The following is a 24,370-nucleotide window of genomic DNA, read 5'->3' as shown; positions in this document are numbered from 1 at the left end:
GAAGTGTGCATTGCAAAAAGAAGAACAGGAGTACTTGTGGCACCTTAGAGACTAACAAATTTATTAGAGCATAAGCTTTCGTGGACTACAGCCCACTTCTTCGGATGCATATGAAGAAGTGGGCTGTAGTCCACGAAAGCTTATGCTCTAATAAATTTGTTAGTCTCTAAGGTGCCACAAGTACTCCTGCTCTTTTTGCGGATACAGACTAACACGGCTGCTACTCTGAAACTTGTTTTGATAACTAGTTCCACTGGCCCCGTGACAGATATTGCAATCACAATATGGTCCCCAAAGATACTGCATGTATTAAATTTATGAGCGCTTTCGGTAAGACTGTGTTCTACTCCATGCGGGGAGGGTTAGCACAGCTCCTCCAGGAACTATACACAGTGGGAGTGATTAAGGTGAGTCATTGAGACTAAACACCTCTAAAGAGGTGCTACCCCGGGGGTGGTTTGAATGTGCTGGTCCAAGCCAAGCTCTCCAGAGAGGAGACAAAAAAAAAAGCTGCTGGTACAGTGGATGAGCTTGAAGGGAGATAGAACCTTCTGTCTGATCCAGCAAATGGACAGGACTTTCTGTCCAGGGGCCCCAACCCTTGTGGAAGGGTTGGAAAGACTGAGCTGCTCGGGCTCCGTAAGACCGATGGGTGACTCCTGGTTTGTTTAGTGTGTTACACTCTTCTTTATACGTTTTCGCTGTAATGCAGTTGCTTTACAAATAAAGGTGCTGGCTGAGAAAGAGCTGGGTGGTAACTGCTTTCAAGACACTGTACATAGCCCTTGGAGAGAAAGCAACACAGGGCACTGGCCATTAGGCAATCTGGCTTGCTGGGGATAACACAGAGTAAGGCCGGGAGCTGTACAGCTGTAACTCCCCCGGGAGTGGGATGAGAGTCCCAGCCCAGACACAGATGATAGCAGAAGACCTGACTGGAAATCCTGGAGTGGACCACGGAGAAGGGAATACAGGTGCAGATGACCTGAAAAACTGTGACACCCCCACAGTTTTAGTGGATCATAGATTTTCACATTGACAGTGGGTAACTGCACCACAGAAGATGCCTGGAGGGGAAGAGGGGAAGAGGGGGAGTTGGAGGCGTTGGCGGCGTTGACAGCTGAGTAAGGGGCAATCAAGGCTTTTGGCACCAGATACTATTTGGAATTATTAGCTAAGCACTTTGAGTCTCTCTTTTAAAGTGAGCAGAAATGGAAGTGGTCAACAATGTTGACATGTACAATGTCATCATTATGTTTCAGCGTTAACACACCATTGAGATAAATGGGGTCATTCACACCTCCCAGAGGTGTAATTTCAAGCTGTTTGCAGATTCAGGAAGACATTACTGCAGGCTGCCACTTTAAATAAGCAGTCTGGAACCTCTAGAGCACAATTCCACAGCTGTGGACTCCACAGGGCCCCAACTGTGCTCCTCAGTGCAGAGAGCACATCTTACCCATCAGATTTTAAAGCACTGTGTATGCATCATTCTAAGATTATGTGCAGCACCTATGCCCCAACCCAAAGGTACCACTACACCTGCACAGGCTGAAGGCTGAGATAAATCCACTTTAATTAGGCAGACTGTGCTTTCAACGTGAGGAGGAGGAGAGATGCTGATGAAGAAGGTGCAGTCAGTTTCCAGTCCTGGGAGCAGAAAGCCACCGCTGCCTCCCAAGGAGGATTTATTCAGATGCACAAAGAATTTAACGTCTCAATGTCACTGAAGGATTTCACAGCCAAGACGGATGGGGTCCCCTAGCAACAGAACTGTGATCATGTGAGCAGCGATAACAGGCCGTGGAGGCAGTTCGGCGCCTACAATGCACACACTGCCCTCGGTGTAAGGTCTGGCCAGCTTGGGGACTCTCCCAGTTCTCTTCCTGTCCAGAGCACAAAGCCTGGGCAGGTATTTGCTGAGCTGTCAGCAGAAGGCAATTTCACAACTGCAGGAGGAGGACACAGGGAGGAAGCTAACTCTGGAAAGGAGAGACTACTTGCCCCAAAGAGATCAAGGCCACAGGAGGGGAATTGCCAGCCAAGTGCCAACAGCATCGGGAAATATCCCCGCCCCGTAGAGGTTTTAATTGGGGATCACCTATTGGCTGCTAAAAGCCTTCCAGCCCAGTTAGTCCTCCTGCCCTGCCGACCAAGCATCAGATAATCTAGTGAGTAACCAACAGCTGCATTTCTACAATGGAGGAAGGGAACTGGCATTCTACTGCATTTCCCTTCTCTTAAAAAATAAATCAATATGTTTTCTCAAAGAAGGAAATCAGGGTAGTGTGGCACGATCTAACTTTGGTACATTTAAGGATCTGTTGTGCTGTTGAATATATTCATAAAGGATCTGGAAAAGGGGGTGAACAGTGGAGGTGGCAACATTTGCAGAGGATACAAAATTACTCAAGATTGTTAAGTCCAAAGCTGACTGTAAAGAGTTGCAAAGGGACCTCACTAAACTGGCAGATGAAATTCAAAGTCGATAAAAGCACAAAAATGCACATTGGAGAAAATAATCCTATGGCGAGGTCTAAATTAGCTGTTATCACTCAAGAGATCTTGGACTCATTGTGAATAGTTCTCTGAAAACATCCACTCAATGTGCAGCGGCAGTCAAAAAAGCGAACCGAATGTTAGGAATCATTAGGAAAGGGATAGATAACAAGACAGAAAATATCAGAATGCCACTATATAAATCCATGGTACGCCCACACCTTGAATACTGCATGCAGATCTGGTCCCTCCCCCATTTCAACAAAGATATATTAGAATTGGAAAAGGTACAGAGAAGGGCAACAAAGATGATTAGGGGTATGGAATGGCTGCTGCATGAAGGAAGATTAGAAAGACTAGGACTGTTCACTTAGAAAAGAGATGACTAAGCGGGGATATGATACAGGTCTAGAAAATCGTGGATGGTGCGGAGAAAGTGAATAGGGAAGTGTTATGTGAAGGAGTAAACGCAAAAATCAGGGGTCACCCAATGAAATGAATAGGCAGTAGGTTTAAAACAAACATATGGAAGAACTTCACACAACACACAGTCAACTGGGGGAAACTTGTTGCCAGGGGATGTTGTGAAGGCCAAAAGTATAACAGGGTTCAAAGAAGAATTTGATTAATTCACAGAGGATAGGTCCCATCAATGGCTATTAGTCAAGATTATCAGGGATGTAACCCCATGCTTTGGGTGTCTCTAAACCTCTCACTGCCAGAAGCTAGGACTGAACAATTGAAGATGGATCATTGGACAATTGCCCTGTTCTGTCATTCCCTCTGAAGTATCTGGCACTGGCCACTGTCAGAAGACAACAGAGGGTCCCTATGGCACCTTTAAGACTAACAGAAGTATTGGGGCATAAGCTTTCGTGGGCGAATGCCCACTTCATCAGACGCAGCACAGATTGCTTTTTACAGATTCAGACTAACACGGCTACCCCTCTGATACTTGTCAGAAGACAAGATACTGAGCTAGATGGACCATTGGTCTGACCCAGTATGGCCGTTCTTACATATGAAGACGGGGTGGGCAAACTTTTTGGCCTGAGGGCCACATTAGGGTTGCAAAACTGTATGGAGGGCCGGGTAGGGAAGGCTGTGCCTCGCCAAACAGCCTGGCCCCTGCCCCCTATCCGCCCCCTCCCACTTCCCGCACCCTGACTGCCCCCTTAAAACCCCCCGACCCATTGAACCCCCCTGCTCCTTATCCCCTAACCGCCCCAGAGCCCCCACCCCTAACCACCCCCAGGATCCCACTCCCATCCAACCCCCCTGCTCCCAGTCCCCTGATTGCTTTGGCCCCTATCCAGACCCCCACCCCAACAGATTCCCCCCAGGACTCCCACGCTTATCCAACGCCCCCCCGTCCCCTGACCGCCCCCCAGAACCTCTGCCCCATCTAACTGCCCCCTGCTCCCTGTACCGACTGCCCCCCAGGATTCCCCACCCCTTATCCAACCCCCCGGCCCCCTTACCACGCCGCTCAGAGCAGCATGTCCTGCAGCCACGCCGCCTGGCCAGAGCCAGACACGCTGATGCGCTGCCCAGCAGAAGCGTGCAACCCCGCCGCCCAGAGCGCTGCCCACGCGGCAGCATGGCTGCGGGGAAGGGGGGACAGTGGGGGAGGGGCCGGGGGCTAGCCTCCCTGGCCGAGAGCTCAGGGGCCGGGCAGGACAGTCCCCCGGGCCGTAGTTTGCCCACCTCTGTTCTAAGAATATGTATTATTGTGGGCCAAGATTGCATGTAACCTCTCTAGGGATGAGATGTGATGTGAAGCCTGGGAATGTAAAGGACTATACTGAAAGCGTGCTAGACAAGAATGGATTTTTGGGACAATAAGCATGCAATGGAAATCTTTTTAGCATGCCTGGAGGTTCTTTCATTGTTTTTAATTTTTTTTTTTTTTTTTTTTTTTTTTTTTTTTTTGCATTAAGAATAAATGTACTTGCTCAGAAAGAGCCGCGCGGTAACGTATAGCTGCTGGCAATACACTGGGCATAGCCTCTGGAGAGAAAGCAAAGGGCAGACGCTAGCTATTTAGGCAGTCTGGCTTGCTGGGGATATCACAGTCTAAAACAGGGAGCTGTACAGCTTTAACACCCTAGTCAGGAGGAAAGCGATGCGGGTCTCTGCCCAAGAGAGGTGATGGCTGAGAAGCCTGGAGAGCCCACGGGGCGAATACAGGGTGCAGTTGCCCTGACCTGCCACAGCAGGAGGAGAGCAGATACTTGGTCTCAGCCAGCATAATGCTCTGCTGAAGAGGACAGAGAGCAGGGCCAGTGTCACCACATGCCTTTCCAGTGACCCCCGCCAAGCGGGCAAAGGGCAATGATGGAGAGAAACACCAGGCACGAACCCAACTGCCCTGACAACCAAGCAGGAGCAATTCTGTGCTGTCACTTCCTGCATACATCCAGCAGTGCCAGCAGGCTTATCAGACAGGGAGGAGATCCCAGTCAGCTGGGTGCCGGGTCTAGTTATCCCAGCCCAGCAGCTGATGGCAAGTGACACAGGGAGTGAGCAGCCGTAAAGGGACTTCTTAGGAATGTAACATTTCAAAAGGTAGCTGGGGGCAAGGGAAAGACACTAGCTCTCCACACCAGAGTCACCCTGCATGGCTCTACCGCACCTCGGCCTTCAGCGCACTAGCCTGCCTCACTCGTGAACCGGATTAGACTATTGACCCAGTCTGCTCTGGTACATCGCCTATTTCGGATGCTTCAAAAAAGCTAGGAAAGCCCCACACTGCCCTTACCCAGGTGTGCCACCCTGGGTCTGAAGGAGAATGGCCCCCTCAGTGACCCTCCTGGGGATCAGTGAATCAGGGAGCCGATCTCCCCAATTTTGCAGGCACATTGCCAGTTTAAGGGTGGTTTGTGGCCATTTAGCAGAATTAATAGATTCCAAGGCCAGAAGGGGCCACTGGGATCATCTAGTCTGACTTTCTGTAGTACAGCACAGGCCAGAGACCTGCCCCCAAGTAATCCCTGGCGCCCATCCCTGAGAAACAACATCCCATCTGGATTCTAAAATGGCCAGTGATAGAGAATCTGCCCCAAGCCTTGGTAAATTGTTCCAATGGCTAATTACTGTCACCGTTAAAGATGTACGCTTTATTTCCAGTCTGAACTTGTCTGGCTTCAACTTCCAGCCATTAGGTCTTGTTAGACCTTTGTTAGACTGAAGAGCCCATTACTGAATATTCATTCCCCATGTAGGTACTCACAGACTAATCAAGCCACCCCTTAACCTTCTCTTTGTTAAGCTAAATAGATTGAGCTACTTGAGTCTATCACTAAAAGGCAGGTTTTCTCATAGCAATAGACTCAAGGAGCTGGTCTCAGACTTGCACAATATGGAATTCAGATACTTTAAAGGGCTGATGACACATTTGTAAGAGCTTCTATAGAGATGTGTCAAAGACATTAGCAAAGCAAGATCTAATCCATCATAATACCCAAACCCAGGACCATCAGATCCAGGACCTACAGCAGGGAAAACAACAAAATACATAGCTCAGAGACAGGAAAGAACACAAGTCGGTCCGGCCCCACCTCCTGCTCCTTGCCCGTTCTGCGATAAGAGATCTAGGAACTGGACATCAGGAGGCACACAGGTGGTGGAATATCATTCATACTGACATTCAAATCAGTTGTGCCTTTATGAGAGAGTGAATTGCACGGTATTTACTGCTTCAGACAAATAAAGAAGGTAATTTCTCTGCAGGGAATTTGATACAGACTCTACACTTTGCTGGAGGATTGTGCCCCAGAATCAAAGCTTGCATTAAAACGGTCCCAGGGTTGAGGAGAAACCCTTTAAATGCAAGCGAAAGGCAGCACATGTGCAGACAGCTTGAAACAGCTCTGAGAGGTGTGAACTGCCCCATTCAGCTCCGGGAGGTGAGAGAGGATACAAATTTTAGCATTGACATTGGTAATTATTTCACTGCTGATCATTTTAGCATCCAGCTCACATGCTGATCCCACATGGCCAGGCAGCCTCCCACGCTTTTGCAGACATGAGAAACCACAACTGTCCCCTACCCAGCTGCCAATCCTCCATCTCTCCCCCACCCCCAACCAACTGCTGTAAGCAAAACCAGGCATTTTCAGTACAAAATCCTGAAGCAGGCTGAAAGACAGGCACAGCATTAAACAAGGGGAGGAATACTCCCCTTCATTGTCCTAGGCAATTCATTAGGAATCACCAAATCTCTGTTGCACTGGAGTGTCACAAAATGCAAGAAGCTTGGGACAGACTTCAGAGTGTGATGGTTCTCAGGCTACCCAGGACAGAGTCACCTTGGTTACCACTCCTCTCCCCACCTCTGGCAAGAGGGAGTCTTGCTTGTGCTTATTTGGGTGTCAGTTCTCTGACACCACCGGCCTGTTAGCCACTCATACACTCCCTTCTGGGCTATGCCAGCCTTTACTTTGCCTTGCAGGTTAACTGCAGGTGCACCCCAGTTCCCGGGCCCCTTTGGAGCATTCCCCCATAGCGTCCAGCCCCTTATCAACTGACCACTCACAGAAATAGCAGGTCTGCTGTCCCCAAGAAAACAGTGCACACACCAGCTCGTCTGAGTCAATTCAGGATCAGCACCTTGCTCAATATCACAGCACTGAGATACACTGGTAGTGAAAACAAGGATACGTGTATTACCAAAGATTCAAGAGATAGTGAGCCAGGATACCGGAAACAAATGGTTACAGATAAAACAAAATCATGACGTGCTTTTGCGATGCTGGCTCATGCCAAAGCCCCAGGCCACTTGACTTGTGTATTAGTTTAGATAAAAGTGATTGTTCAATGTATAAGAGTGGATTTGGTATTTAAACTTTATGAAAACTAATGAGATGTTACTGGCATTGTTTTCAGTTATCTGTATAATGTAATGGCAAACATTTCCATTGTGTGTACGCCAGTGACTGAATAACCCACCAGATGAAAAAGAAGCCTTGTGGAAGGCAACTGAAGACGTTTAATAGAAAAGTGCTACTTTCAAAGCAAGTGATTATTGTGTGTGATGATCAGAGGTCAAAGACTCCAAGTGCATTCCTCACTTTCCCTCATCCGAGGAAGAGCCCACGTGGGTAGTGACTTTGTCAGCTTGTTTTCTGCCAGAAGCAGCTATGAGAATGAATTCAGGGAAAGATCCTTCACATCTGGACTGTCTGGATTCTCACAGGGCAGAATAACTGAATGAGAAGGCGGAGTTATTCTGGGTAGTCCTGAGAGACTTTTGAGAAGCTGGCGGATAACTACATCTCTGCTACCATTTGGAATTAGAGACTGACTCACCGGTGTATATATTTTACCTGCTTTAACCTCTCAATAACTCATTTCCTTTTCTTAGCTAATAAACCTGGCTACCAGTGTTGCTTTTGGTGTAAGATCTTGAGTATCGATTGATCTCAGGGTAAGTGACTGGTCTTTTGGGACCAGAAGCAACCTGACTGTGGTGTGATTTCTGATGTAAGTGATCATTTCATCAAAAAGTACAGTTTGTCTGGGTGGCAAGACAGGCTGGAGGGTCTAAGGGGACTGTCTGTGACTCCATGGTAAGACTGGTATAGTGAACCAGGAGTTCAGATTTGTTACTGGCTTGGTGAAATCTGATTATAGAGCACACCACCAGTTTGGGGTGTCTGCCCTGTTTCCTGACTGTCTGCCCTGAGGTCGGCACTTACTGTTGTGAGCCACTCCCAACAGTGACAGCTTTCTAGACACTAAACAAACAAGTTAGCTTCCTGTCTAAAGTCTTCATTCACCAAAAATCTTCTGCAGCATTTCCAACCAAGGCTGGCTGTGACCCTGTTTTCATGAATCCAAACATGCTCTCCGTTTACTTCCTAGATGTAGGGGGTGTCGTCTTCTTTGCCTCCTACTTATACTCCCCAAAGTTCACTGTCTGTACTCAGACAGAATAGCCCCTCGTGGCTTATTTTCCTGTGTGCTGATTCCCTGTTGGCTTCCCATCTCTTTCTGTTGCCTCCAAACATAAGTGGGTATCCATTGTGTTAGCTTACGATGCTTAGTTTGCACTCTGACAGAGACTGGCGAATAAGCATCTCCTCTGACAGAAAACCTGTCTCTCCACCTCTGCTGTGACACAGACGCTAAGATACTTTCAGTAAAGTGCATCATTCCTCACATAGCATCTCTACACACAGTTCAGGAGACCTCACATGACATCCGGTGGTGAACCAGGATGTACATATCAGAATCGAGATATTCCTGCAACCCCTTTGCCAGTTGGCATGAAGGGGTTCTTGGGTCACATGGAGCTCTGCTACTAGCAAGCTGTCACCACACACACACACACCATTGCCATGGCACTGCTCACTGCGGGCACACATGCCATGCTCACAATATTTCCCAAAAGAGAGGAGTTTTTTTCACTGGATTTTAGCTTCCAAGTGTCCTAGCCTCAGTCCAGATCTACTGGGATTTCCAATAGTTATAATTCTGTAACAGGCATCATGGGTGCCTTCACGGAATCCAAAGGAGGGAACTGGTAGCCAGTGAAGGGAGCTCTCCCTTAAGTTATGACAGCTTTATGATGCTTTCCCTACTATCTTCCCCCAGGCCGATGTACCACATCCACAGCAACTCACAGACCCAGAACGGGGCCCGGGTGGCCCCTTCTTCTGGGGGCACTAGGATCCATGCAGTGCACTCCCACAACTTCCACTGAGTCACAGGGCTTACGGGGGCAAAAATTCCAGGGAGGAGCAAGGTCCAGAGAAAGATTCTCAAGCCGGCAGACACAGAAGCAGCCTCGACAGGTTCTTCAGCGACTCCAGACATGGGGGATAATCTAGAGCTGGGCAGAGAAGTTTTGACAGAACCATATTCCGTTGGACTACGTGGGTCCATTGAATCCGACACCACAAGAACACTCAGACCCTACATAAAAGCATTCCTCAATCTGGCTTCTGAAATGCTATTTTTTGTCGTTCACTGGCCCCTTTTGATCACAGAATGGAGACAGGCACTTGTTGCCATCAGTCGCAAGTGAGGGAAAAAACAGCCCCTGGAGGCACTGGTCATCCTGGGTTGGTGTCTTTTCCAAAGGCTGTTCAGACAGTCAGACCCTAGCTCAAAGCCAGACCCATTCCAGCACACGGCACCCATGGGCAGCTGCTTCACACGCCAACCGCCCAGTAAAAAGTCAAGAATAGATCGGTATCTGGGCTAGGCGGGAGTGGCAGCTCCCCCCATTACATGCTCGTATCCTTACAGGAGATGCAGCACTACGGCAGAAAGTAGTTTTCCAGCACAGGGATTTAGCTGCATTAGCCAACGGCATGAATGGGAACCAACACCAGGTGCTGCCTAAGGCACTGGAGAGGTGAACCGTCTACAGACAACACTGCCTTCACACACACTTTCTTGTCTTCAAGAGGCAGCCAGATACAGAGAGGATGACTTCTCCTTCTCAGCCCTTAAGCACCAGCATGCTGGAGAATTTACTCCTCCACACCAATTCATACACAGCACCCCTCCTCAACCCTCGCTCTGGGGGCAGAAACATTTGCCAGCCAGGCTTTCTCGGAGACGACCAGCCTTTGGATAAGAGCCCTGTGATCAGGCCACAGAATTGCCACTGGGGCAGGAGGAGATGACTGAAGAGACAGTCACGCTCGTCTGCAGCCACATGACACGAACACTTCGTTCATTCGGCAGGCTTGGAAGCTGCCGTTGCTCCTGGAAAGCGCCTGCTTGCCATCAAAAGGAATGTAACCTGGATATCTGGAGCACGCAGCCCCTACCTTCTGCCATTCTGAGCTGCAGCCATTACCTCCTTTGTGGAGGGCTTGGAGATCTGTGGCTGAAAAGGGCTAGCTAAGAGCTAGGTGTTATTAGCATCACTGCCAGTTGTGCCACACACAGAAGATGGCTGGCTATAAAGCAGGGGTAGGCAACCTATGGCACACGTGCTGAAGGTGGCATGCGAGCTGATTTTCAGTGGCACTCACACTGCCCGAGTGCTGGCCACTGGTCTGGGGGGCTCTGCATTTTAATTCAATTTTAAATGAAGCTTCTTAAACATTTTTAAAACTTTGTTTACTTTATATACAACAATAGTTTAGTTATATATTATAAACTTATAGAAAGAGGCCTTCTAAAAACGTTAAAATGTATTACTGGCACACGAAACCTTAAATTAGAGTGAATAAATGAAGACTCAGCACACCACTTCTGAAAGGCTGCCGACCCCTGCTATAAAACCATCAAGGCCTGGGGACAAGCAGGAGACCTCATAGAGGAGGGAAAGCAGCACCAATAGCCACACGGCAATTGACATGAAGCCCCTGTATCTGCTGACCCAAAGAATATCCTAGAGATGCAACAGATAAAAGCTTTTAAGTAAACAGCGGTGTGGACTTGTATCTAACTGACTTCCATAGCGCCTGCATGGGATACATATTGCTTCTAGACACACACGAGTGCCCAAGGCTGCAGGAAAAACTCCCTTCATCAATCGAGAAATTGTGAACACGTCATTAAAGACGGCAGGGTAATGCATAGTGCCCCGGGCAGAGTTAAGTATGCCGGTGCAATGTTAGCCTCATCACTTCCCGGCTTGAGCACGTAGCTGGGCCAGCTGAATCTCGCCTTCTCATTGTGTTTTGCGTGAATTCCCTTGAACGGGCACGTGAAGCCAGAGGAAGCTGAGCAGAGGGGGAGGGGAGCAGTGAGAGCAGCTCATGGGAATGCTGCGATTTGGCATCGTTTCCCTATTTTTAGGCACCAGGATTTGAAAGAGCAGTGCTGACCTTCAGCGAGATGAAGGGGGTCAACTTGAAAACGCTCCAAAAATCTGAAGAGCAGCCGGGTTTGCAGCCATGCTGCCGAGATTCAAAGGAGGCCCCTTCCCTTTCCGGAGAGGAGTGCGATTTCAGAGCTGTTAGCACCACAAAAGGCAGCAGGGGTTATTAGCTCAGCTCAATTTCCATTCAGCTGCCTCCGAAAATGTCAGCTCCACAGAGCTAAACTAATTCAGTGAGTTCTGCAGCCTGGCCATGATCTCCCAAGCCCAGCGCTCCCCGGGGTCAGCCCTGAGCAGATCCTCTAGCCAGTCATCCAGAGTCCACATCACTCCCCAGCTAAAAAAGCCCTTAGAGGCCGTCTCTATATGGAGGCACCAGAGAGGCTGTGCCTGGGTCCATGCTGTACTACCTGTAGGCTCAGCTCTGCCTTTCGGTCTGCCTACAGAGGACAGCTCAGAATAGCTTCAACATTACCACACCCCTCCCATGCCAAACTCCAAGGGCAGGGACCCCATCACTCCAGCCCCATCCTGCGACACACAACGTCGCCAGCCAGCAGGACAGCTGCAGCTTTCATTCTCTTCCACTTAAGACTGTCTCATTCCCCTACCACATCCATCCCCGACTCCCCATGCCATGGGCCAGTGCACAGCACCTTCAGGCACCCGTCTGCAATCACAAGTGGCATTTATGCAGACTCACACAATCCTAGAAACACAGACATGGGGCTGCAAGGGACCCTGAGAGGTCATCAAGTCCAGCCCCCTGCACTAAGGCAGGGCCAAGTAAACCTAGACCAGCCCTGACAGGGGTTTGTCCAGCCCGGTCTTAAAAACCTCCAGTGCTGGGGATTTCATGACCTCCCTAGGTCACCTGTTCCAGCACTGAACTACCCATGGAGTTAGAAAGCTTTTCCGAAAATCCTACCTAACTATCCTTTGCTGCAAACTAAGCCAATTCCTTCTTGCCCTGCTCTCAGTGGCCACTAACAATAGATCACTGTCCTTTTTATAACAACCTTTCACATAGCTGAAGAAATATGTTCCCCTTCAGCCTTCTCTTCTCAGAACTAAACATGCCCAGTCCCGTCAGCCTGCCATCATAGGTCACGTTTTCCAAACCTCTGATAATTTTTGTTGCTCTCCTCTGGACTGTGTCCAATTTGTTAACCTCTTTCTAATCACATCTGGACACAGTACTCTGGTTGGGGCCTCATCAGTGACAAGTGGAGCAGCGTCTCACGTACAACACTCCTATTAACACATCCCGGAATTACATTTGCCTTTTTTGCAACAGCATCGCACTGTTGACTCATTCAATTTGTGCGCCACGACAACCCCCAGCTCCTTTTCACTGATACTAGCCAGTTATTCCCCATTGTGTAGCTGTGCATTTGATTTTCCTTCCTAAGTGATGTACTTTGCACTTTTCTTTATTGAATTTCATCTTGTTGATTTCAGATCAATTCTCCAATTTGTTGAGGCTGTTCTGAATTCTAATCCTGTCCTCCAAAGTGCTTGCAACCCCTCTCCCCACCAGCTTGGTGTCGTCGTCTAGAAAAGCAGAAGATATTGGGACCACAAGAGCATTCCAGTCAGAGCCATGAGGTTATAAGAAGCCATGTGGTCCCCAGCTGCCTCAGCTCCTGCCACTGAAGCCCCAATTCCTATCAGGGCAGGATTCCAAGGAGAAGGGAAGACTGGTGGGTAGTGAGACTACACGGAGGCAAAAGACAATACTCTCTAAGTGTGCCATAGTTAAGGTGGGCAACCCCTCTTCACAGTGGTATCTTCATGCCCCCACTTCTGGGCTTCTAGCAGGAACAGAACCCCCAGGAAAGTGCACCGAAGAGTTCAGATTAGACAAGGGTGGCAGAACTGCCATCCTAAAGCGAGCATCAGGTCTAGATGCCAAATCAAGACTGTCGTGCTGCACAGACTGGTGACGAGAACGACAGGAGAGACCCTACAGACTTTGGAGAAGGAAACACTGCAGAGGCAGCCGGAGCTGCAGTTAGTCCTAGGAGAACCCACTGGTGGGTGTGTTACAGGATCCCCTTCTGTGCCCGATACACAGAGCAGGAGTGGTTACAGCCCCCGGCTAGAGCACCTGGGCTCTGTAGCTCAAGCTGTAGTCACTCTTGCTTTCAGTTGCAGATGTCCCTGTTTGATCCCTTGTGGGTCAGCAATGAGTCACTATCTGCATCTACCAGAGTTAACAAGCAATGGATCATTTGGGTCAAAACCCCAAGAAAAAGCTCTCCAGGCACATAGTTCTGACACCCCTAGAAAGAAACTAGGGTGACAGGGACCATGTGACCTTTTGTATGTGCAGCTCCTAACACTAAGGACACATGGAAAGCCTGCGGGGCTCTGAGACACACTGCTTTTGCTCCAAGTTCCCATAAGCTGAGTGACTCTGGGGGTGCCTCCCAGAGGTGGGTCTACGCAGAGACCTCTTGAAAGAGAAGAGGGCAGCAGGGTGGAATGCTTTCTAAACTAGGGCTACCATATGTCCGGATTTCCCCGGACATGTCCGGCTTTTCGATCTATAAATAGCCGTCCGGGGGGGGGGATTTCTAAAAATCTAAAAATGTCCGGGATTTCCCCCCGGTCGGCTATTTATAGATCGAAAAGCGGCGCTGCTCGGCAGCCAAAGCCCCTTCTCAGTTCCCCCCATCCCCTGCAGCCTTAGCATGCCCCCGGCCCCGCAGCTGTCTTCCCCCTCCTCCCCCCCTCTGAACGCTCCGCCCCCCTGCTCCTCCCCCTCCCCTGCTTCCCGCGAATCGGATCATCGCGGGAAGTCTGAAAAGAAGCAGGGGCAAGCGGGAAGCAGCAGGTAAGCTGGGGCGGGGAGATGCGAGGAGGAGGGCTCTGGGGAGGCGCAACGCGGCCCTGTCCGGCCTCGGCCGGCCCCAGTGGCTCCAGCCCGGCCCAGTTCGGGCCCCGGGGCACCGGCCCCAGTTCCGGCCGAGCGCACTGGCCCGGCCCCGGCCCTGGCCCCTCCAGTTCCGGCCGAGCGTGCCGGCCCCGACCCCAGCGGCTCTGGCCCAGCTTGGGCCCCAGGGCGGCCGGCCCGGCCTGGCCTCAAACCCCATGACTCCGGCCGGAGCGCAGCCCGATTCCTGGGCTCTTGTTAAAGCCGGGGGGCTTGGTCGGGGGACAGGGAGTGGGGGGTTGGGTCGGGAGTTCGGGGGGGCTGTCAAGGGGGCAGGGGTATGGAGAGGGGTTAAGGCAGGCAGGGAGCAGAGGGAGTGGGATGGGTCAGGAGTTCTGGGGATCCTGTCAGGGGGCAGGGAGCAGTTGGATAGGGCATGGGAGTCCCGGGGGTCTGTCTGGGGACGGGGGTGTGAATATGGGGTGGGGGTGTGGATAAGGGTCGGGGCAGTCAGGGGATAGGTAGAGTCCTAGGGGGGCAGTTAGTGGCAGGGGTCCCAGGAGGGGCAGTCAGGGGACAAGGAGCAGGGGGAAGTTGGGGGTTCTGAGGGGGGCAGTCAGAGGGTGGGCGGGAGTGATTGGGGGCGGGGCAGGGCAGGGGCGGGGCTAGAGCAGGCCTCCTCCGCCCTGTGTCCTCTTTTTTGACTGTGCAAATATAGTAACCCTATCTAAACCCAGATCCCAACGGAAGAATTGCCTTCGCTATGAAGGGAGGTTCACGGGCAGCACGTAATGGAGGCTGGGGGAGACTAGGCCTCCCAAACTTGTGCTAATGCTCCCTGCAGCTCCTCCGGACAGCCAGAGTTCGGGCAGCTCCTCCAGGCAGGTAGGCCAGTGTACGGGCCAGGGCTCAGGGCGGCTCAGGAGCGGCTCCTCCGGCCATGGTTGGGGCTCAGGACTCCTCAGGCCCCGGTGGGCGAAAGCAGGGTACGTGGGGGTGGAGCTTCAGGCAGAAGGGGCGGGACAGGGGGCTAGCCTCCCTGAATGGGGTGGGGGGAAAGGGATCAGATGCTGCCCATGGGGAGGTTATAACACAGATGCCATCATAGCCATTACGCTAGGGGCTGCCAATCCCTGGTGCTGAGACAGCGGGATATACCAGGGTGGTCTCCCTCACAGCAGTGCACGTAGGGTGATCAGATGTCCCGATTTTATAGGGACAGTCCTGATTTTTGCATCTTTTTCTTATATAGGCTCCAATTACCCCCCACCCCATGTCCCGATTTTTCACATTTGCTATCTGGTCACCCTAAGTGCACGTTAAGCTCCAATTACATTGCAGGTTACACTTCAGGCTCCATTCAGCCTCTGCTGAGGGGTTGAGGTATTAGATTCCCATCAGTCAGTCAGGGTGCACAGTGCCCACCCTCCCCAGCGATCCTTCCCCCAGATTAACACCATCCCCATCAGCACAGCACCCAACAACACCCAGGGCTTCGCTCCAGGGACAGCAAGCGAGAGGGACGTCTACCTAGGGCAGTGGTCCCCAACCTTTTCTGTGGTGCGGGTGCCGGATAACTAGCTGCCGAGGACTGTGGCCGCCGGTCAAGCAGCTGCCGAAAAGCCGCCGTGAAGCGCCAACATCAAGAGGCGTCGCTGCCGAAATGCCACCGAAAAACGGTGGCATTTCGGCAGTAGCGCTTCTTGATGTTGCCACTTCTCGGCGGCTTTTTGGCGGCTGCTTGTCTGGCGGCCAGTAGGCGGGCACCATGGCACCCATGGGCACCATATTGGGGACCCTGACCTAAGGAATGCGACGGCCACCACCACCGTAGTAAGCAAGCACCTGGACATCTTTGGTGTAGATACCCTCAGCCCCGTGAGCCAAGGCAGGGCTGCTCCCCTCCCCTCCATCTGCAATGGGGCACAGAGGCACAGGCTGGATTAAATGTCTTGCCCAAAGGCCTGTGACTGAGCCAGGAATTGAAACCATGTCTCTCGAGTCCCAGGCCAGCTTTCCTACCCATTCCCATCCAGCCACCCTGCGCACCAGAGCGCCGATGTGGAGGTAGGAGACAAACAGAAGAGAAACGCGACTTGGGATCATCTACTGGGCCTGCACCATGCAAAGCTCTTTCCCAAGAGAGCACAGTTTCCCGGCAGCACAGAGCTCATGCACACACGGCTCATTATACCTCATTCTGTGACAATGGCTCTCCCCAGTGTGTAATTCCCCTATAGACACAGGATATGTCTACACCAGGGGTGGGAAAACTACGGCCCACGGGCCACATCCAGCCCACGGGACCCTCCTGCCCGGCCCCTGAGCTCCTGGCCCGGGAGGCCAGCCCCCGGCCCCTCCCCTGCTGTCCCCTCTCCCCCGCAGCCTCAGCTTGCTCGCTCCGCCGCCGGCGCAATGCTCTGGGTGGCAGGGCTGCGATCTCTTGCCGGGCAGCGCAGCTGCAGAACTGCGGCCTGACCTGGTGCTCTGTGCTGCGCCATGCGTGGCTGGCTCCAGCCGGGCGGCGCGGCTGCTTATCTTGGTGCAGCTGTGCGGCCAGCCACTGGTGCTCCAGGCAGCGCGGTAAGGTGACAGGGAGCTGTGGGGGGTTGGATAGAGGGTAGGGGAGTTTGGGGTGCTGGTCAGGTGGCAGGGGTGTGGATAGGGGTTGGGGCAGTCAGAGGGTGGGGAACAGGGGGGTTGAATGGGTGTGCAGGGCTCCCAGGGGGCAGTCAGGAATGAGGGGGGGTTGGATGGGGCAGCGGGGGCAGTCAGGTGCAGGGGATCCAGGGGCGCTCAGGGAGAAGGGGTGGTTGGATGGGGCAGGGGTCCTGGCGGGGGGAGGAGCATTCAGGAATGAGAAGAGGGTTGGGTGGGAGGTCCGGGGGCGGTCAGGGGACAGGGAGCGGGGGCGTCAGGGGGCAAGAAGCGGGGGGGGGGTCAGATAGGGGGCAGAGCTGGGCCATGCCTGGCTGTTTAGGGAGGCACAGCCTCCCCTAACTGGCCCTCCATACAATTTCCGAAACCCGATGCAGCCCTCAGGCCAAAAAAGTTTGCTCACCCCTGGTCTACACTATGGAGCCTCTCCCAGGTTAGCGACTCCAGCCTAGCTGTGCTGGCAGAACTCCACAGCCTACACTGACGGAAGGGGTTTTTCCATTGGTGTAGGAACACCAGTCCCTGAATGAGGGTCGCTACACTGAGGGAAGCATTCTTCCATCAACACAGTTTCATCTACACTAGGGATTAGATCGGCACACCCCTCACTGATATAGCTGTGTCATCCTAACTTAAGCGTAGGCCAAGCTCCACACTCGGGTCTGGAGAAGACCAGAAACCAAAGGATCTGGAGGAGCTCCCAACGTACCCTAAACTGCAGGACAGAGTCCAAATAAATTTTTCAGAAGCAGCTAGTGTGTTTGGGAGCCCCTGGGTTTTTTTGGAGCTCACCCTGGGCACCTTAAGGCATCTCCAGGATCGGGCACCCGAAGCCAGTGGTGATGAAGATTGGGCTCTGTACTCATGCAGCAAAAGGGTTCTTAAGACTCGTGATCCAGGAGGTGTTGTCCTGACCAGGGAAGGTTCAGCTTGGCTTCCACCCATCATGAGAACTCCATGCAAGTGTGAGTAACGGAGAAGCTTGGCCCCAAGGTCCACAGCTACTTGTACAGCTCTGGTCCCATGCCTGACTGTGCAGAGTTCAAGGGGATCAGACTTCAGGAAATGTCATCGGCGAGTCAGGTGCACTGGGAAGAAGACGAACAATCCTCCAGTAGAGGAAATGCCCAGGGAAATCCAATGACACGGGCTGGGTCTCAATTAGGCCATAATGAGAATTCTGCTAAAAAACAAGCAGCAGCAAACGGCCCTGGCTATACAGGGAAAATGCATCACGTAACTAAAACACGTAATGTGTACGGAGGATGGCAGATGTATTTCTGAAACATAGCCACCGAGCTACAATCAGCTGGCACATTTCAATACAAAACATGTCTGTCACAGTCCATGATCCAAAAGAGACTGCATTTCGCTTGGTGGGAGGTAAAACAGTTGGGGCAGTGTGGCCTAGTAGAAAGAGCACTGAACTAGTACTCAGAAGATCTGGTTTCTATTCCCAGCTCTGCTACAGGCCTGCTGGGTGAATTTGGACAAATCAATGCCCCTCAGTGCCTCAGTTTCCCCATATGTAAAATGAGGATGAGGATAGCGACCTTCTTTGTAAAGTGCTTTGAGATCTGCAGATGAAAAGCACCTAGAGAGCTACGTAATATTACAAGGAACAGCAGCCACATGGTGCATTTTCCCCTAGTATAGACAGACCAGCCTGGTGTGGCTTCATGATTCGTCCTCAAAGATACCAGGTTCTTGGCAATTAAAACACAAGGGTGAGACAATCAGACAATGACTATCATTAAGCATTTCATCCCTGCAGACTGAATTAAGGCAGTCGAAACAGCAAAACTTTTGGACCTATTAGCTAAGAGAAAAGAAGATATGAAGGAAAGGATACCACAAGGGGAAAAGCTGAACCATTAATAAATGAGGAGGGGGGAGAACATGGCTCGGTCGCTGAACTCCTTCAAACTTCAAAGTCTTCATCTAGAGATAGCTTTTCTTAAACCCTAATTGTCCAGACTATGTAAAAATAGTGAGTGAGGAGAGGATACAACTGGGAAACTCAGAATATCTAAAGTCAGCCACACTGGATAATGCCCATCCGAAAACTAAAGGGAACTGGCTGACGAGCCTGTTGAACTGCTAACAAATGTAGTACTGATCTTCGAAAAGAGTGATACTGACTATTACAGTCTTAAGTCTAATTTCTAACAGCTAGAGGGTAAAGGAAAGCATGCCAAACACAAGAGTGTTGGTGGTTGAGAGATATAAAGCCCTAACTAAATGGTATTCATCCTAGCTATTCACATGCCACTTCTCTACAAATCTGCCATCACAACAGTCCGTATAAACCAGAGGGCATTTGCTAACAGTCTCCACATTTGACTGGGTCCTTTGTGAAGGGCCCTCAGCCCCGTTCCCCCATCCATCTCAGTCTTTGACTTTCATGGCATGATATAAAGCCCATCTTTTTTATCCGGTCACATAGGGAGACGAGAATGGAGGGATTTTTGCTTTACCTGGGGCATTTAAAGTCAACACCCTTCAGCAGAACCGCAGATTTGTTTAAGTGTGCAAGGGGAAGATGTCAGAAACTTATATCCGTGGATTAGTCCCATCTTTTCCAACCAAACTGGAGCGAGTTAGCAGATGCACGAGTTGCAATAAGGACAGACAGTTCCTCTCAGCTAATATACACCAGTCAGAAAGTGCCCAGCTTGACACTCCGATCCCGGGAAGTCTGTAGGGCTGGCAGCTAGACCACCTGTGTGTGTGTGTGTGTGTGTGTCAAGTGAGCACCTCTCATCTGGACTGAGTGGGTAATGGCTACGCTGCAAGTGAAAGTGTGATTGAAGCACAGGTAGCCATACCTGTGCCGGCTCTAAATCTAGTTAGCACAGGAAGCAACGGGAGCGTAGCTATGGTAAGATGAGTTTCAGCACGGACTAGCAACCAGAGTTTATATCCAGGGTCCCTGGCAGGCTTGGACTCTGGTTGCTAGCCCGTGTCGCTATACCTAGATTAAAGCTTGCCCGCTTATCTGTACTATGATCTCACCTTCACGAGCAGCATAGACATAATCTGGGAGAGTCTAGAGACACAAGACCCCCGGGAGGCCAGTTATACAATCACTTTTCAAGGAAGAATTGCTCTTTAAGACGTGTGTATGGAGCCAGTGGCAGAGTTGGGAAGAGACCCCCCCACCACGACCACCTCCTGACTCACACTGCTGAGTCTTAACCCCCCCGCCCACCCACCAGCCATGGTCCCTCCCTGTACTGTGATTTGCAGAGAAACAGAGACAGTACATTTGTCTGTGAATCTCAGAACAGGCACAAAGGAAAGACAGTTTGCCTGAACCCTGCAGCCCAGCTGATACAGTGAAATCTGACCTGGCCCTGGCAAGCAGCACGTTGTACAGCAGGTGCCCACACCGGAGGGAGGAGTTCTCACAGACCACCCTCATTCCATCCCCTACCCAGCACACACAACTCACCGAAACAGACTTTACTAGACCCTGGCCAATTTACTCCTGCATTTTACTCATTCTCACCAAGAAACACTCCTGTTTTTCTTAAATCTGATGATTCTCCCACAAGCAAACACCTCGCTCCGCCCAAGCTTCAAACAGTGACTACATACAGCAGCAGCTTAGATTTACCATTGCAGGCTCCCTTCCCTGTTGCATCTCCATTCACTCGGCTCTCTCTCACAGCTTCCCCAGATGCTCACAACCTGCATTTGCGGATACAATTCTCAGCCTGGGAGACTTGAAGGGATTTCATAAATACACAGACACCACAACCCCTCCCTCTCCTCCCATCAGCTCAGCACTGGAGGCAGACACAGCCTGTGGGGTTGCCTCGTTGTTCAAACTCTCAGAGCACGCCCAAGGTTCAGCCCATGTTGCTCTGTACTGTATCTGACAATACGAGCATTTTTTCTTTTTAAACAGATCTTGACAAGCAGGAGGTGAAGGCAGCCAGAGCAACCCTCTGACTAGAGACGTAGCTGCACAGCGGCAGGGCTCTTTATAACCCACTTCACCGTGTTAAAACGTACAAAGGAAAACAAATAAAACAAAGCCACAGTGGTACCCAGAGCCGACTTCCCGTCCGCAGGATCTCGCTGGAAGCTCCTCAGTGGCTCACAGGACCCTCCCCTTCAGCGGAGGCAGGCAAAGTGAACCCAGCCCAGCAAAGATGCAGGCAGGTCCCTATGCAGCGAAGGAGCCCTTCCCTCGGCCAGGAAGAGCACTTGCCACTATCCCAGTTGGCAGGGATGCCCCGGGCATGCAGCCCCTTGGCAAGTGACCAGTAGAGCCGTGGCTCTGACATGCCCTTTAGAACCCAGAACCGACTGCCTGCCTGCTTCTATCACAGCAGCCACCTGCACGGACAGGCCCCCTTGCTCTCCTTCCCCAGCCCTCTCCTCCCTGGCTCCCAGTCCATGCTAGCTGTTAAATTCATACCAGCCAGAAACTGCAGCTAGCAAATCCAGCCCCTCGACACACCCAGCACCACCCACTCACAGGGAAAGATCTGGCACACCACAGATCCTCAGGACTGGCTGCCGGATGCTCTCCCCACAACAGCTTCCCTTCAGGGGGGTCTAGCATTCATCCAAATCAGTGGAGGAGCTGGAGGAGCAGAGGAATTTTCTAACTTCTCCCCAACTATATGCTCTGAAAGCTCAGACACCAGTCACCAAGGCCAATGGGGTCAAACAGACCACGCCGGACCCTTTAGGAAGCCAGTCACGACACCTGGGCTAACTCCCAACTTACCTAGGAGAAGAGAGGCCTAGCAGGCCAAGGGAGGAGGCAGCGAGTGACAACTGGGTCCCAGTTACCTCTGTGGGGCTAGGTGGGGCAGGACCATGGCAGGGGAAGCAGGAAAAACAGGGTATGGAGGGGAAGCTGCTAGAGGAAACGGTGGTGGGACTAGACTAAGCTCCACAGGCAGCAACTGCCTTTTTCTTGTGTGTTTGCACAGCACCTAGCACAGCAGAGCCCTGGCCCGTGACTGGGACCCCGGGTACTATCAGTAATATGAGAAAGAGACCAAGAGAAGGAAGTGGTTGGGCAGAGCTACCCCAGAGACCATGGAGGAGCCCTCCTAGCTCCCATGTTTAAATGGAACGTTCCACTTGCCCAAGCCAGAGAGCGAGCCACACAGGGAGGCTAGGGGAAGGGCGCTGCTGGAGAACAAGGAGCTGGTGCCAGGGGAGCGAGGGTACTGGGCGTAGCAGAGGGACAGGCTGCGTGGCAGCCGCAACAGGAGGCTGTCCAAAGGAAAGCAGTAAGCCACAGAGGTGCTGGAACTAGGGGTGCTGCCGCACCCTCTGGCTTGAAGTGGTTTCCATCATATCCAGGATTTACAGTTTGGTTCAATGGCTCTCAGCACCTCCACTGTACAAATTGTTCCAGCGCCCCTGGTAAGCCAAGAGCCAGCAGCAGAGGAACGCTGACAGCTAGCAGCCCACCAGGCCAGGTGGAGGGGGTGGCCACACAGCAGGGAAGGGTGAAAAGGGTCCAAGCTACAGAAGAGCCCAGAGAAGCAGCTGAGCAGGGAGCTGGCATCTGGAGCCCTGGGCACCAGGAGGTTGGGGGAAGCAGTCAGCGGGAATGTCCCATGTGAGCTAGCCCAGGAGTGACCGGGGGAACAGACTCAGATCAGCCTCTTTACTAAGATATTGGTACCACCAAGGAACCTACTGTTCCTGGAAATTCAGGCCACAAGAGTTCAACCTTTTAAAGGAGGCCTTATCCAAACTGATGCAGGACAGCAGTGCCTAGGGCCACAGTATTCTGTGCATTGCTCAGGCAGAAGGATGGACTAGTGGTTAGGGTGCTCGTCTGGGACTTGAGACCCAGGTTAGATTCTCTGCTCTGCCACAGACGTCCTGTGTGCCCTTCGTGGCCTTACCCTCTCCGTGGCTCAGTTCCCCACCTGTAAAGTGGGAATAACACCATGGCCCCCCACACAGATGTGCTGGGCGGATAAATACAGTGAAGGGTGCAAGCTGCTCAGATACTATGGTAACAGGGGGCAGATAAGCATCTCCGTTAGAGAAAAGCACTTGTCAGCTCATTCTGTAGAGTCAAGGCAAAAAGCTGCATGGTACAATTAGCGCCGTTAGCCTCACCTTCCTAATCATGTGCGCTTCCTCCACCAGAGCTATTTTGGGTGGCCACGCACTGTCTGAATGCATTCAGAGCTCTTTAGCATTCCAGAGAGCATCCAGCAGGACTCAGATACAACCGCCACCCAATGAAACCCTCAGACAGGTTTCACACTCCTCTTTGCAGCCTCATTTGTGATCAAACTTGGCATGACGAGAGCTCCATATCTATTCAGGATTTTCTGTCTCCCAGACCACTACTGTACATGCAGGCCAATGAACCCCAGAATTGGACAGGGAGTGGGGCAGATGCTCATTATTTCAAGCAAGCTCATCTCTCTGCCAACATAGGACCCCTAAAAATTAAGGCCCAGAAGGGACTTTCTGATCATCTGGTCTGGCCATCTGCACAACACAGGCCAGAGAATTCCTCCCACGGATTCCTGCATCGAGCCTTAAATTGTGGCCGAGAGTGAGCAGAGCATTTGGAAGACATCCAATCTCAGTTCGAGGTGCCCAAGTCATGGAGAATCCATGGTTACTTGTACCAATGGTTTGTCACCCTCACTGTGCCTTGTTTCCAGTTTGAGTGGGTCTAGCTTCAATTTCCAGCCACTGGATCTTGGCCTCTCCACTCCAGGTCCCACCATGATAAGAACCCGCACACAGCAAGGTGTTACTGTGATGCCAGCAGTGTTTCAGCCAGCTACCCTCTGTTAAAGCTTAAAAGATGAAGTACCCAGGAGTCTCCTTGCCTCATGGGGACTGTGTGGACTCCTTCGATCCCCAGGACCCAGGGTCTTCTCCAAGATCATATCAGTTAAAGTTTGTGTCTCTTCTATTTGTGTTGTGGTGCACCTATGAGCCCCATTCATGGCCCAGGCCCCCTCTGTGCTAGGCGCTGTACAAACAGCAAACCCTTTAAGGTTGATATTTGATATTCAAGTTAAGATGAATGTCACCATTTTTAAACACCGAGCATTTATCACTATGGAAACAAACAGAGAAACAGCCAAATACCCTCCCAGTTCATACAGTCTCTCAGATAACTGAACCCATCTGCAATATTGCCTTCTATGCAATATTGCCTTCTATGATGAGATAACAGGCTCTGTGGACGAGGGGAAAGCTGTGACGTGTTATTCCTTGACTTTAGCAAAGCTTTTGATACTGTCTCCCACAGTATTCTTGCCGCCAAGTTAAAGAAGTATGGGCTGGATGAATGGACTATAAGGTGGATAGAAAGCTGGCTAGATCATCGGGCTTAATGGGTAATGATCAATGGCTCCATGTCTAGTTGGCAGCCGGTATCAAGTGGAGTGCCCCAAGGGTCGATCCTGGGGCCGGTTTTATTCAATATCTTCATTAACAATCTGGAGGATGGCGTGGATTGCACCCTCAGCAAGTCTGCAGATGACACTAAACCGGGAGAAGTGGTAGATACGCTGAAGGGTAGGGATAGGATACAG

General features: G+C 51.4%; 1 protein-coding gene across 4 annotated transcripts in view; it reads right to left on the bottom strand.

The window, feature by feature from the left end:
* Positions 1-24,370, bottom strand: part of PPFIA4 (PTPRF interacting protein alpha 4) — a 191,584-nt gene that overhangs the window by 154,541 nt on the left and 12,673 nt on the right. Inside the window, exon 1 of one of the 4 annotated variants that reach the window (XM_034767575.1) lies at positions 20,876-21,222. The exons of the other annotated variants lie outside the window; for them this stretch is intronic. The gene's annotated coding sequence lies outside the window, so the exon portion shown is untranslated. Of the gene's footprint in view, positions 1-20,875; positions 21,223-24,370 lie in introns of those variants that run through there. 4 annotated transcript variants of the gene reach the window in all.

This window comes from Trachemys scripta, chromosome 4 (genome assembly GCF_013100865.1).
Source record: "Trachemys scripta elegans isolate TJP31775 chromosome 4, CAS_Tse_1.0, whole genome shotgun sequence".
NCBI classification, from domain to species: Eukaryota; Metazoa; Chordata; order Testudines; family Emydidae; genus Trachemys; species Trachemys scripta.
Note: the sequence above shows the minus strand (reverse complement) of the source record. Positions and strands in the feature narration are given on the sequence as shown.